At 45.1% G+C, this 14,599-nt stretch overlaps 1 protein-coding gene and 1 pseudogene across 1 annotated transcript in view; both read right to left on the bottom strand.

The window, feature by feature from the left end:
• Cmklr1 (chemerin chemokine-like receptor 1) overlaps window positions 1–14,599 on the bottom strand; it is a 97,242-nt gene that overhangs the window by 53,131 nt on the left and 29,512 nt on the right. The window lies entirely within an intron of this gene.
• On the bottom strand, window positions 11,330–12,276 carry LOC111753971 (notchless protein homolog 1-like; annotated as a pseudogene).

Here is a 14,599-nt window from a genome sequence, read left to right as displayed (position 1 = left end):
CAATTGTTATAACAATTAATTATATTATTATCATATCTCCTATCCTACATATCACAGTTTGTGACAATCCATAGGGACAAAACAATGAAATCAAAATTTATGCTCCACGCCATGTTGGAACTTAGGACACTGGGAAACCAAGCAGGCAGCCCACCTCCCTGGCAAGTGGCTGTGGTGTGGCAGACTGCGGCCCTTCCAGGGGGAGAACCACCAGCATCTGCTGAGATCCACTCCATGTTGGAACTTAGGATGCTGGGAGACTAAGCAACCAGCCTGCCTCCCTCCTAAGCAATAGTGAATCTACTGGTGCACGGCCTAGAGTCAAACATCCCACTTCCTCTACTCCCCTTCCCCTGTTCTCCCATTAGCAAATGGGAACCAGAAATCTGAGCGTCTCCTGGGAGGTTGACCATAGCAAATCAGGGGGACTTCCTTCCACCATTTCTTTAAAGGCAAATATTTTTATTACTGTTTTGCTTTATTCTGATTAATGGTACTGCTCTATTCAATATTCTGTTTTGATAAGTTCTATAATTTTCCGTATTTCATTTTATTTTGATATATGTGATTGAAAGAACAACTATTGTAAAGATAATGAAATATACTATGATACCTATTACTGTTATCCCAGTAATCTGCTGTGAAGCTCTGTACCAATTTCACTACACGGTCTCAGTTGGCTTTATTCTGTCTTGTTCTGTTGTATTTTACTACTTTCAAAATTAAAAATAAAATATGCTCCATCAGTTACCAGCTGAGTGAACACGGGCAACCACCAAAACCTCTCTGAATCAGAAAACTACAGCCCATGAGCCAAATGTGATCCAATACTTGTTTTTGTAAATAAAGTTTTATTGGAACACAAGCACATCCATTCATGCATGCATCATCTATGGTTGCTTTCACACTACAATGGCAGGCCTGGGAAGCTGTAGCAAGAAATAGTGTAACAGAAAATTCTGTCCCCCACCCCAGCCAGTGTACTTCAGTTTCTTAGTTGCCCAGGTAACAGTTCCTGTTGCAGTTCCGGTTGCTTCTGTCTCCTAGAAATGGCTGGTCACTATGATGCATATTATAAGAACAAATCAAAGACAGCCAAGTACTCTGCAACCCCATAAAAACCTCACTCCCTGGGCCTTTGAGGCCTGACATTTTGGGATTGATTCATAGTCAGTGCCCATCTGACATTAAAAAAATTTGCCTCCACATCCTGGGTGTTGTTTTGGTGTTTCTGTTTGCTGTTGCAGTAGTACTCTGTGTTTGAATCAGAGATGTCGGGTTTACAGCACTTAATATATTTACTATCTGGACCTCTAAGGAAAACTGTGCCAGCTCGTGCATCATTATAGCCTCCTTTAACAGACTAATTGCAGTACACACTACATTTATTCTCCCTCAGTGGGTTGTACAATTTAAGCCTTGCTTTCTAGAACCACCTAGCAACCCATGATTGGGCTGCAATGGTCCAAGACCTTCCTCAAATTGTTTGTAGTAGTAAGTGTATGGGGAGCTGCCTTTGGCTTCTCAAAGTAGCATGAGACCAATAAGGAGCCTCATAATCCCAGGATCATAAGCACTGGAGGAGCCAGCCCGTGTCTAAACCAACACTCTACTCCATTACTGGGCTTACCTATTCCCAAACAGTCCTGTTCCAAGATAGCCAGGGCTTGTAAGAAAGATTGCTCTCTGGCTTTACTGGCTGCCTTCAGCCAGTTGGCTGCCTTCTGGTTCACAGGTTTCCACACTCTTTTGTGTGATATTGCACAGACTGAAAGGAAATAGGGTGTCCCAAGAGTTCTTCTAGAATTCAGCAAAGACAATCTATGAATCATCCTCCTCTGCAAGAAGTCTTCCTGTCCCTGGTGGAATTTGCTCCTTCAAGAGGCAGAAAGGGAAATCTGTCCCCTCTTCCTACCCCAGCTGAGCTGAGCTGTGGTTGTGTGCTGGAGAAAATTCCATGAATGCTCACCACAGACTTCATAGATCTTGAGGTTCTCAGTGACCAATTTTCTCGGTTTTGTTTCATGATATCCACCTTGGCTCCTGATATTTATCTAAGAGAACTGGTCTCTAAAGCCTTCATGGGCCCTGAGGTCATTGAAACATCAGGCTGAGCCAGGCATGCTGGTTCATGCCTATAATTCCAGCACTCTGGGAGGCTGAAGCAGGAGGATCACAACAACCCAGCCTAGGTAACTTAGCAACAAGAATAAGTGACAGCTGATGTTGAAGAAGCCCACTGTCACAGGCAAAGTACTTGTAGAGTTGTCATTTTGTTCCCCGGTCATTAGCTGATGGAGACAATGTTTTCTCCTTCCAGAGAATTTTCATCTGCACACAAAAGTGCTAAAACTGTATTCCAAAGGATTTCCAAAATTTAACCCAGCAGTGTCCCTCATCAACCTCAAAAGTCTTTTCCCCAGACAAGGTTGTATAACAGTTGGTTCCAGACCAACCACAAAGAACACATTATAAAATTCAGACAAGACGTTGTCTTTTGTAAAGATGGAAGCAGATGACACAGTGACCCCAGGGACACCTATCACTATTCGGCTGGTGGGCAGAGGAGAGAAGGTAGCTAGGATTCTGTGAGCCAGAAAATATTCATGCCCAGAGTATTTGCACTTCTGGAACCATCAGATATGTGCGCAAAGATTTATTTCCAGAGATATATTAATAACAGAAATACATTATTGTACTAGATAATGGTAATCTATTATCTAATAGGTTAACATAGCAAAGAAACTAGAAACAATGTGAGTGTTAGACAGTAGGCATTAGTAAAGCAATAACTTGCTTTATTCGATGTTCTATGGCAGTATTCATGTTCTATGGCATTTCTACACTAAACTCAAAATCATAAAATCATAGCCTGAAAGTACTCTTGAGACTCCATAAAAATTAAAAAAGTAAAAACTTGTGCTTCAAAGGATAACATCAAAAGAGGGAAAGCAACCCACAGACTTGGAAGAAGTATTTGCAATTCATATATCTGCTTAGGGACTCATATCTAGAATATATAAAGAACTTTTACAGCTCAACAATAAAACAACAGATAACCCAATTTAAAAACAGGCGAATGATCTAGGTGGCCTCTTCTGCAAAGATAACAAAAGTCTCATTGCTCGTAAGTTTAAGGAAAGAACTTCCTACATCATTAGTCACTCAGGAAATGCCAATCAAAGGCAAAGTGAGACAGAGTTTCGTGCCCTCCAGCACAAGTACAGAAGAGAGTGTGATGACCGGAACCTTCCTAACTACTAACAAGGCATGAAAAAGGGAACGGCCACATCGGAAAACATCTGCCCATTCCTAAAAAGAAAAATAGTATAGTTTCTGTATGAGCCAACAATTATGCTCTTAGATGAAATGAAACTACATGTCCATAAAAAATAACACTCATACACAGATGTCCAAAGCAGTATTATTCAGAATAATCAAAATACAGAAACCACGGAAAGGTCCATCGGCTGATGAATGGGTAAACAAAATGCGACCTAGCCGTGTGATGAAATATTATTCTGCCATTAAAACTAGAATGAGATACTTGATGCATGCTATTACAAGTGAAGCATAACTATGTACTATGCTAAAATATTGGGCTTTTTTTAAAGCCAGGCACAAAAGGCCATGTGTTGTGGTCCCCACGTGCATGGAATATCTAGGACAGTCACACTTATAGAGACAGAAAGCAGATTTGTGGTAGCCTAGGATTGGGGGTAGGGGGTGTGGAGAGAAACGGGGAGTGACTACTGATGTAGACTCTTTCTTTGAGGAAATGAAAATGTTCTAAAATTGATTGTGATGATGGCAGCACAGTTGTGTGAATATACCAAGAACCATTAAATGTACGCTTCAGATAAGTGAGTTACGTGGTACAAATTATATCTCAATAAATTATTATGTATTAATATATAGTAAGTATAGTACATGTTATGAAATATAAACACTATTAAGTATATAGAATATGATGCATGTTAAACACACATGGCTTAGTGAGTAGAAGAGGAGATAAGCACCTTTAAGCCACCCCACCTCTCCCACCTCGACCCCATAAATGGCTAAGCTCATGAGTCTGGGGAGAGCCCAGGACACTAGCTCGTTTTTCTCCGAAACTCTGTGTTTTATTACAACACTCAGACGCATCTTGTCGTCTATTTCGAAACATGTTCGTGTTAATTTTAATATGAAAATAATTTGTAAATCCATCAATAGAATTGATGCTCTAGGAAAAAAAGAAAAATGCTCAGTAGCGCAGGCAAAAGGTCGTACCATAAAGGCAAGGCTACAGCTCTGCTGCAGGACATGAAGCTGCCCAGGGTACAGAAAAGGATAGAGACCGGGATGAAATGTACCGAGATCCTAACGGTGGTTAGCCCTCAGGGGATTGCAATTGTTGTTTTTCTTTTTCCTTACTGTTTTTTACCTTTTCCATATTCATCAGCGTTGCATAATATTAAAGAATAAACACAGTTTGGTCCAATAAAGAGACTCTGGGGAAAGAGATCAGGCGATGCTTTGCTGGAGCTGCTCTGGCACAGCGCAGCCTCTAATGAGCACGCCAGGACCTCAGCCCCGGGGCGCACAGCTGGGCCCAGTGGGGTGCGCCTGCGCACACAGAGGCTCCCGGCCTCGGCATCGTCTGCTTCCTGCAGGTGCTAGCGGAGAATGTGGATTTATTCCCAAGAAAGGATGAAGCCAGGACCTTTGCAAAGTTCTGGGAAGAAAAACAAGCAGATCCTCTTACGTCACAACAGCTGGAGGAAGCAAATAAGAACTGGACGTGATGTGAGGGCGGAGCTCTGGACCAGGCATCAGAGGCCTCAGCGTTCAAGACTCTGATTTGCTTGAAACCAGCTGGCTGACTTTAATCAAGCCACCTCTTCTCTCCAGACCACTTTCCCCCTGGATTAAAAAAAAGAAAAAGGCGCCATACCCTTGATATCCCGTGTTGATGATCTCAGGGTTTCACGCCTGCTATCCTACCAAACCATTTGAAGTCACTGATGTTAACTGTCACAACAGCCAATGGCCCCAACCACCTTAAAGGCCATCCTTCCCTCCTAGACAATCCTCAAACTGACACATAATACTTTTCAGCTCAGCTAGTAGATTTCTGAAGAAGGTGGCATGATCAGAGAGCTTTCCTCACCCCCACACTCCTCCTACACCCCTGAACTTGCTTAAGTGCAGTATTTTTATTGAGCATCTACTACGTGCCAGGCTAGCTGTGTTGTGGCAACAGGAGAGACAATGTCTTTTAACTACCAGTCATGACCCACAGGCCACAGTCTTATGAGACAGGATCCCCACCTCAACTCTTTTCCGTAATTCTTAACATCTACCTTGAGCGGTGAATACCACCCCTCACGTTTTGCAGCAGAGACGATGTAGGTGAAGTGCTTTACACAAGATCAAAGACCAGAGAAGTGGCCAGACCTTCAGCGTGAGCATATCTGCTTCAAAGGCGCCCAGGATCGTGAGAGGCTCTGAACCTCACGGTTTAGACAAAACAAAAGATCTCAAGAGCCACTCAGTCTCCTCCCTATTGACTTGGCTGGACAAAAGAACCAAAGAAAACTAAAACAAGTCTCAATGAACTTAACATCAAAGCATCAAACTTGGCTACTGACATCAGTTGTTAAGAACAAACTCTGAGTTCATTACAAATCAGTCTACATAATTTTAAAATATGCTATAATGTGGGTCAGATATTAAATAAATACTGGATCACATGTGCCAAAGTTACTTTCTTTTAATTCTTTTTCAGTCCTTCTAATTATACCTAGGTGATGTCTCACATTAGTGCTAATGGGTTTTAGCATCTTCCACAATATTTGGCAACCTGCTTTTACAAGGAAGAAAGAATAGCCTCAGACTAAAGTCCTGGGGTGGCGTATTTTCTGGTTACTTTCTACTTGAGGAACACATAACTGATTTTCTGTTTCCTGTGGTCATATAACTCTTCCTTTCCAGCTACATTTACTGATGTTTCTAATGAGCATATTTATTCACATTTTAAACAAATGGATTTAAAGGAAAAAAATTCACAGCCTCATCGAGGAAGTAGACAAGAAGGCAAACATCTAAAAGGTAACATTGGAATGACTGCGGCTTGAGAAATGCTGCCCCATGAAATTAAAAATAACTCAGCCATGTAATTATATTGTCCTGAAAGTAGATTGAAAGTTACCTAAACAGCACAAATTCTCAGCAGCGCAACACTATTCGAGCACATGTGGAAGGGTTTATGTATGCAGTTACTTTAGCAACAGAAATGTAACTGAATCATATGGCAACCAAAGATCTAGGCACAAGAAAGTCTAATTATTAGAAAATCACAGACCAAAGAAACACAGCTATGGTTCACTGCACACTGCAAGGCTGCCCAAATGCTTGGATAAACCCCACCTACACAGAGACTGTGCAGAAGAAGATAAACCCCCACATGAGGTTCCTTCAAGGTCTTCAAGGATTCATTCATTCATCCTCTCATTCACCCATTCACTGCAATTTTACAGATGCTTTGTTACAGACCCTAGAACACAGCGAAGGGCCCTGCAGGACTGATGGCTGACCCCCTCAAGTTTTCAGTCCAAAAGGGGGTGCCTGGCTGCAAGTCCAACTTTCCATGTCTATCTCCAAATGGTTCAAAGAAAGGAGGATTTGAATATCTCACCACAAAAATATGATAAATATTCAAGGTGATAGATTTGCTAACTATCCCGATGTAAACAGCATATACATGTATTAAACCAGCATGCTTTGCCCCCTAAATAGACAACTATTATGTGTCAATTAAAATTTTATCAAAGGGATCTTCGAGGTAGGGGCCCAGTGATCAGTGAGGTTTACAGCTTCCCAGGGAACCTAACTCCTATGAAAGATTCAAATCTGCAAAACCATACTGAGCCCTTCCAACGCACCAGGCATGGGCTGGGGGAAGGGCAGGTGCTGGTGAGATTCTGGTCCCACTGTTGTGTAAGAATTATCATTTTTCCTTGTCTTTGTTTTATTTTTTAAAAATTGACATGAGCTAGTGATCACCATGTACTGCACACTGTTCTGAAGCGCAGGGTAGCACACATAGACCATGGGAGGTGAACTCTGGAGGAGTGCACTGGAGCTGAGACAGAGCACGAAGGCACTCTGGTCACACCACTTGCCGGGGATCTGGCTAAAATGCAAGGTCTGATCTTGCAGGGCCCAAGGGTCTGCGTTTCTACCAAGCCCCTAGGAGATGCTGGGCCCCAAACCACACCAGCACTGCAAGTCTCCAAAGGAAACCTTTCAGATTCTGGCTCCCTGTCTCTTCCCACTGTTTCTCCTCCACTCTGACAGTAGGGAGCATCTTCTGGAGGTGATTACGGACTATAGGGAAGGAACAAAAGGTGCCCTTGCAGCCCGCCAGACTCTAAATCCCTGTGACAGCCCCCAACAAGCTCTTCCCGTGTGTGGAGCAGATCACAATAAGAAAGGAAAGGGCAAGAGGAGGGTGTGCCTGGTTGGTGGCTGTCATAAATAGCAAACCATCTGCGCCCCGCAGCCCCTGCTGCCTGAAGAGCCCCCCATCTGGGGCCAGAACAAAGGCAGAGAATTTCAAGAGGCATCAGAAATCAAAAGGATCTTAGAGGCTCTCCTGCAGGGAGTCTTCGTTTCTAATTAATCACCAGTTTTTGGCAAATCAATTTCACGTGTGTTTTAAATCTACTCCAAGGACAAGGGATGGGATTGAAGTCGGAAACAAGAAGTCTTTAGATCTGACTCTCCTGGGGGAGTATCTACCAGCTGAACAGGGGAAGGTGGCAGAGGGGTCACCTCTGAACCATTCTGTGAGGCCAGTTAAGGATGAATCAGGGGCACCAGTGCTTACAGAGACCGCGCAGCTCACGAGAATGGGAGGATCAGGCAGGGATTAGGGAGCCTGGGGCAAGATGGGCATCACATGCTCCACCTGACCCAACAAGGGTAACCTAGTGCCACCTCCCTGCCAAGCAGAAATGCAGACCTGATTTTACCAGATTTTCCCTTGTGTTTTTGAAAATACGGTTTTTTAAAATATGAAATTTCCTGATTTGTAGAAGATTGCTCAAATTGTTTTGGAAACACCAATCCGTCCATCCAAATTGGGTTGAAAAGCCCGTACAGGGCCAGGGATATAGCTCAGTGAATTACTTGAAGCCCCAAACTATGTGCTGTTAGTCTGAATACAGTTTGTTCCCTAAGAATTCATGTGCTAGGGACAGAGAGTTAGCTCAGTGGCATAAGCACCTACCTGCAAGCATGAGGTCATGAATTCGATCCCTCGCCCACACAAAAAAGAGAGTTTATGTGCTGGAAGCTTGGTTTCCCGTGCGGTGATGTTGGGAGGCGGTGGAGCCTCTAAGCAGTGGGGCTCAGAGCAAGGTGACTAAGTCACCGGGGCTCTGATCATGGTCTAGAAGAGGAAGCTGGTCCTTGAAAGAATGAGTCATTCTAAAGAGCAACGCAGACCCCAGCATCAATTTGCCTTCCTGATTCCTATTTCACTTCGTGCTTTCTCACATACATCCTGTCGCAATGTCATAATATGACATAATCCACAGGGTCCTTACCAGAGGTCAGACTCATGGGAAATGAGAACCTTTGATCTTGGATTTTCAGCCTCCAAAACTGTGAGCTAAATAAACCTTTCTTCTTTATACAGTACTCAGGCAGTTTGTTTTAGCAATGGAAAGCAGACTAATAGATCATCAGATTCTCTGGGAAGTCTCAGGTGAGGAAATGAAAGGAAATACACATTCACACCACGCCTACTTGGTTTGACATGGTCACTTTTCTATTTATTCATTCATTCACACAAGATTAATTGAACAGTTCTATCCTCCAGGCCCTGTTCTATATGTATGTTGTCATATAGATTTGCCATACAAACCTGAACATGTCCATGTAGTCCATTGAAGCAGATGAGCCATGAGCGTGGAAGCACCTAAGATTATTTCAGACAGGGGCAGGTTCTGAAAGGTTAGAGAGGTGTGGTGATGGTGCCCAGGGAGTAGCAGAGTGAGAAGGGAAAGTTGGCTCACTGAAGGGTATTGCTGAAGCTGAGATCTGAGTGATGAGACTTGGAAGCCACTCCAAGATTCTTCTTGGAGTGGACTGTATCAGCCAGAGAGAGCTGCAAAGTCCAAATCCTGTAAGGTGGGCTTGAGCATAGATACTTCTCATCAGGCATCAAGATGAACATACAAGGTACTGTTATACCCACTGGACAGATAAGGACACTGAGACAAGACTCACCCCCAGACCACACTGCTAATGGTAGCAGGACACCAATTACTGACCCCCTGTCTTAAACCAATAATGTTACTACAGTGGTCCAGTAATTGGAAGCCATTTTCCTACCTTTGCAATGCTATGATCTTCTCTTAATGAGTCACAGGCAGCAGACAAGACTGCAGCCTGCCAGCCCAGAACATCCCAGTAGGATTCTTCCTGTCCAAGGCTGGCAGCTGTCTATGTGTTTGGATCACGTGGTGCCCTGGGCTCTCTTGGCAGCATCTGCTTGTGGCATGCTATCAGATACTGCACCCTGTATCAGGACTGTGCTCACCATTTTCTCATGGCTGGTGTCACAATCTCTGACAACCACGACTTTTAGAGGAGAGGTTTATTTTGGTTCACGGTTTCAGTGGGTTCAGTCCCTTCTCTGCTGACTTCAAGACAGAAACAGCATGGCAGACTGTATGGTGGGAAAAGCTGTGGACTCCATGGCAGTCAGAAAAACACAGAGAAAAGAGAGGAGTCAGTGACAAGGACCAAGGGACCTGCCTCCTCTGACCAGGTCACATCTGCTAGCACCGCATGAATCCCTGAATCCGCCACCAAGTTCGATGCTCCCGTGATCCAGTCATCTTCTAAACACTTGGGGGAACACTTTAGACCAAAACTGTAACAAGGACTTTGAGCCTCCTCTCTGGGGTATGTAGGGCACTCCCTGAGAGAGATTTTGCTAGAAGCCTCTGCTGGGATCAAGGCATCCAACTTGCACTTGAGCCCAACCTCAGTGTGCAGAGGAAAATGCTCTAATGATCACAGTGTCGGTTGTACATTTCCACACCGTTTGTGATTTGTCAGCCCTGTCTTCAGCTCCATGCTGCTCAGCCTAGGGTCACATGCCCTGAGATCTCCTGTGCTGGGTAAACAGCAGCATCCACAGGAGGCCTCTCCCTGGACTGTCCGATTGATTCAGGGATCAGGAAGGGGACATATTCTTTCTAGTAAAATGAGCGTGGTTACCTTTTGCATTAGTCGTCCCCTGCTGACAGGAGACACCCATGATTCAGTGGCTTAAACCCGCCATCCCTGGTTGGCACTCATACATGCACAGATGGGTGGAGCTGGCAGGTGTGGGCGGGCTTGGCCAGGTCAGCTAGAAGCTGTTGGATTCCTGTCTGCTCCGTATGTCTCTCAACTGTACGTCCCTTCCTAAATAACTCTGTGGAGTGAGAGCTACTATGATCTCCTCATTTTATAGACCAGGAAACTGAAGCTCCATAAAATCATTCACCCAAGGGCACAGCTAACAATTAGGGGTACAGTCTGTCTCCAGAATCCATTTGCTTTTATCTGTTTCTTTCTTTCTGTACTAGGCTGGGTTTTATGCATGCTAGGCAAGTGCTCTACCACTGATCCGTACTCTCAGATCTTTCTTTTTGTATTTTGAAGCACAATCTTGCTAAGTTGCCCAGGTTGGTCTCAAAATTGTGATTTTCGTGCCTTAGTCTCAAAAGTAGCTAGATTTACAGGTGTGCCACTATGCCTGCTCCAGCATCTATCTCTCCTCTCTCTCTCTCTCTCCCTCCCCTCCCTCTCTCAATCCCCTATTTGGCAATAGAACCTAGGGTCTAACCTGAACAGAGCTGACACCTGGAAGAGGAGGCATAGGGCCTCCTGTTCCCCACTACCTTTCCCACTGATCAAATTTAGTGATAATGTTTTGTAACTGATTTCAGCCCCTGGGGTGTGCCTCAGGCAGAGAACGTGTTGGGAGACCCTGCATGGGTCTGTCAAGGACAGACCCCATCGCCGGTGAGCAGGGCATGTACCTGCCACCCTGGTCCTTGTTCTCTATCAGGGCCGGCAGCTGGCATAAGCCAGGTCCCAAAGCGGGCAATGAGGTATGGAACGCTGCATCACCTCCGTATCCAGAGTCACCTGTCTTTCCTACTGCCCGAGACCCTCCAGGCAGTGATCTAAACTCCAGTCCACAGCACAGCACTCATTCTCGTGGTCTGGCAGATCTGTGGCCACCTTCTGGACCTTCCAGTCCTACATAATCAGCACGTTGTCACTGCTGCTGGTGGTCAGCAGCTAACTGCAGCTGACTGTGTGGTCTGGTACATGGTGACCATGCGGCCACAGACACAAGCCAGGTTGTACTTGCCCTCTTGTCACCCCAAAACTTGGTGGTCTTCTCAAAGGAGAGACCGGCCTTGTGTCCTGCCATGCATGCAAGGTGCTTCTTGTCCTCTGCTGAGGATGAAAGGTGTAAGGAGAAGTCATCTGAGCCAGGTGCCACCCTAGCTAGGCCCTTGTCCTGTATGAGGTTGTACAGGCCCAGTGCTCTCTCCTTCAGATACAGCAGGACACCTGAAGGTGCTGGGCATTAACTGTGTCCTCAGCAGGTTCATGGGCCCCATACACAGCACAGGCTGAGGGCCATCATCTTTCCCCAATTCCTTATCTTTCAAGAGCCTGGCCCAGCACATCATCATGGCCCCGTGGACATTGATGGTGTGGTCCTGGGAGATGGAATACAGACAGCTGACCATGGTGTGTGCCAGTGGGGATGCCCTCCCAATGGCCTGCAGTTGTGCCCCAGCCTCACAAACTGCCGTCCTCAGTGCTGCCAGCCACCGAGAAGCACTCAGTGTTCACGTAGAGGTCGCACCTGGCTCAGGCCTGTGATCCACCTGTGTTTGGGGCCCATGGGAGAATCTGGCCATACTTGCAACCTGAGGCCACCATTTCCCATGTGGAGACCAGGATGTGCTAAGGGCCCAGTGTCTGTGTCCCTTGCATGTAAAATGTGACGTCCCATTGTGCTGAGATGCCAAAAGCACACAGAGGCGGGGCGCTTTCCCACAGGGCTGAAGGTCACAGAAATGACTGCTTCACTGTGATCCTTGGGGGAGCTGCTTCAGCGAGTCACAGCTGGCACCTGAAGATGGCCTGTGGCTGGTGGAGGAGGTCTAGGCCCTTCTCTGTCTCCACTGCTGGGGACTCCAGCATCATCTCCCTAGGGATGTTCTACCCATCATGGACACACAAAGTAGGAGAAAGGGATCCTCCTGTACCAGCAGGGTGTGGCACACGAGCTTCATCCAGCCAGCAGCGATGTCCATGAGCATGCTTAAAAGACAGCCAGCGGCTCCCAGAACTTTGCTAGCAACTGCTGTGTATCCTGGGGGGGGGGTGTCTCCCTTCACTCAGCTGTGTCCCCATATTAGTCCCTGCTGTGCCTTCCAGGATGCAGTCAATATTTCTACTCTTTGTGACAGGTATTCTTGCCCCATTTTACATATATAACACTGAGCTGGTGAGAGGTTAATTGACTTGTCCCCAGATCACAGAGGCAGGAAATGGCAGAGCCAGAACCCACCTTCTTACCCAGCTGCAGCCCAGCCTCTCTCAACTCCCACATTGTCTTGCACAGAGCTCAGCGCACAGTAGGTGCTCAGGACATGGTTGTTACAGTGAAGCAAAGTCTCTGGGAAGCAAGTCTGCTGGAAATTGGTGTCATTATTCTGGCACATCTGTTTTCAAGAACTGGTTCATGGTTTCTGGTGGGGTGGATCCTTGTCCAGATAACGCACTCATCATCAGAGTGAGTCTGTGCTAAACCACCCAGCAGGACCACACAGAACAGGAGTCCGGACCCCTCACCTTCTTCCCTGGCTCTGCAGGCTTTTCTGGCTGCTTCCTGCTCCATTCCCACCTCCTCCAGCCTTGGGCTCCTCCCTTCCTCCCTGTCTCCTGGGCCACAACATCACCTTCTGGGTCTATTTCCAACGCATCCGAAGCATTCTCTCTGGGAAGCAGAAGCTGTAGAGTAACTTCACTGACTGCATGGTTCTCTTGAAAGGGGAGTAGGAATTACCAGCCGAACTAAGTATCCTGGGGCTCCTTATGCCTTATTTCCCTTGGAAATTTTTTATGAGTATATGTGTGATAAATAATAATTACATTTGTTTGGGGGAACTTGTACATATATACACCACTTATTAATCATTGTGATCCTCTTCCTCCTATTCTCTTCCTTCCTCTGACCTGTATCCTAATTTCCAAAACCTTGATATTAAGGTTTGAGTCTGGACGACCCCTCAAAGCCTCATGCAGTCAGGGAGGCGGGCTTCTAGAGTCTGCATGACTCACCGTCCAGTGCTGGGATTATGGGTGTGAGCGCATGCTCAAGTGGGCGTGGCCTACATACAATATAAGAGCCAGAGTGAGGCTTCTCCCCATGCTCCTCCCCTTTTGCTTTTGTTGTTTGTTGCTGTTTTCCACCGTGATGAACTGTTGCCCCTGCCATGTGCCACTCTGCCTTGAAGTCAGCTGCGTATGGACTGAACCCACACAAACTGTGAGCTCAATAAACCTTCCCTTCCTTACTTTTGGGCATCAAGTATTTTGTCTCAGCAATGAGAGAAAAGTAAGCAACACAGTGAGCCTCTATGTTTCCTATCATTTCTCCTTTATTTTGTTTTTTATACTTTGAGTTTGTAAGAGAGAGAGAGAGACTGGGAAATATTTAACCTTTTGACTTATGTTATCTAACATTATGGTCTCCCTATCCATTTTCCCACAAGTAACAGGAATTCATTCTTCTTATGGCTAATTTCCGTCATGCATATATACCATATTTGCTTTATCCATTTGTTTGTTGATGGGCAAATAAGTTTGTCCATTGTGGATTTTAAAATTTGCATAAGAATGATTTCTCTAGGTCTGCAAGGTATGCTAGTGATATTTTGATTGGGACTGCATTAAATCTGTGTAACAATTTTGGGAGAATGGCTATTTTCACAATATTTGTTCTTCCTATCCATGACAGGAAAGGAATGTCTTTCCATTTTTTGAGATCCTCTTCAATTTCTTTTTCAGGGTATTATAATTTTTCCTGAATAGATCTTCTACTTCTTTTGTTAGATTGATTCCTAGCATGCCCTAGCATAACAGAACTAGAGAAATCATTCCTAAAATTCATCTGGAACCACAAAAGACCAGGATAGCAAAGGAAATTCTGAACAACAAAGGCAAGGCAAGAGGCATCACAATCCCTGACTTGAAGTTATTCTACAAAGCTACTTCAGTAAAATCAGCATGGTACTGAAATTTAAAAAAAGACCTGAAGATCAATGGAATAGATTAGAAGATACAACTACAACTACAAACACACTCAACCACCTTATCTTTGATAAAGGGGCCAAACATGTTCACTGGAAGAAAGATAGTCTCTTTAATAAATGGTGCTGGAAAATCTGGCTCTCCATATGCCACAAACTAAAACTAGACCCATGCCTATCACCATGTACTAAGCTAAAGTCAAAATGGATCA

This window comes from Cavia porcellus, unplaced genomic scaffold, assembly GCF_034190915.1.
Source record: "Cavia porcellus strain 051 isolate PalLab524CR breed Dunkin Hartley unplaced genomic scaffold, mCavPor4.1 scaffold_16, whole genome shotgun sequence".
Classification (NCBI taxonomy): Eukaryota; Metazoa; Chordata; class Mammalia; order Rodentia; family Caviidae; genus Cavia; species Cavia porcellus.
Note: the sequence above shows the minus strand (reverse complement) of the source record. Positions and strands in the feature narration are given on the sequence as shown.